The sequence below is a fragment of the Euphorbia lathyris genome, chromosome 4, assembly GCF_963576675.1.
Source record: "Euphorbia lathyris chromosome 4, ddEupLath1.1, whole genome shotgun sequence".
NCBI classification, from domain to species: Eukaryota; Viridiplantae; Streptophyta; class Magnoliopsida; order Malpighiales; family Euphorbiaceae; genus Euphorbia; species Euphorbia lathyris.
Genome location: NC_088913.1, coordinates 34,349,898 through 34,350,821, shown reverse-complemented (window position 1 = coordinate 34,350,821; position 924 = coordinate 34,349,898). Strand labels below are relative to the sequence as shown.

The following is a 924-nucleotide window of genomic DNA, read 5'->3' as shown; positions in this document are numbered from 1 at the left end:
AGATTTCAGGTTCATACGCAGTTCTCGAAGTTCAGGCATTGTACCAGACCCTATAGACCCAGAAATTGAGAAAACCATTAGGAAGAACAAGAAAAACAAGAAAAACAAAAATAAGACCCCAGTAAAAACATTTACCGAGCCAGAAAAAATGGCAGACCCACCAACACTTATGGATTACGCTAGGCCAGGTGTGGCCGGTGTGACCAATAGTATCGTTAGACCCAGAATCACCGCAAATCAATTTGAAATTAAGCCAGCTTTGCTTAATATGTTGCAAAATAATGTAACATTTTACGGGTTACCTAACGAAAATCCTAACACCCACTTAACAAATTTCCTTGAAATTTGTGACACTTTTAAAATCCCAGATGTGACTGCAGAAGCAATCAAACTCGCCTCTTTCCTTTCACTTTGAAGGATCGAGCCAAAGAATGGTTAACTTCTATGCCAGCCGCAACTTTTGCCACTTGGGAACAATTAGCCCAAGCGTTTTTATCTAAATATTTTCCTTTAGCAAAAACCGCAAGATTCATAAAAGAGTTAACATCTTTTTCTCAAAATGATAATGAGACTCTTTATGAAACTTGGGAACGTTTTAAAGAACTTCAACGTTTATGCCCACACCACCAATTACCCGCTGAACTTTTAATGCAAACATTTTACAATGGACTAAATCCTACAACTAGGGGTTCATTAGATGCTATGTCGGGAGGGCTATTTATGAAGAAAACATCAGCCCAAGCGATAAAACTTTTGGAGGAAATGGCAATCAACAACAGTATGTGGCCCGCAGAACATGGACATATGCCGGGGGAAAAACCATCATCCTCAACCACATCATCAGTTAAAGGTATAGTTGAACTTGATCCAGTCGCGATGCTACAAGCCCAATTTTCTGCGTTATCGCACAAAATTGACAAATTT

General features: G+C 39.2%; 1 non-coding gene across 1 annotated transcript; it reads right to left on the bottom strand.

The window, feature by feature from the left end:
- Nucleotides 1–525: 525 nt before the first annotated feature.
- On the bottom strand, nt 526–632 carry LOC136228403 (small nucleolar RNA R71). The gene has a single exon (XR_010688719.1). It is a non-coding gene; the product is annotated as a small nucleolar RNA R71 (small nucleolar RNA).
- Nucleotides 633–924: the final 292 nt, after the last annotated feature.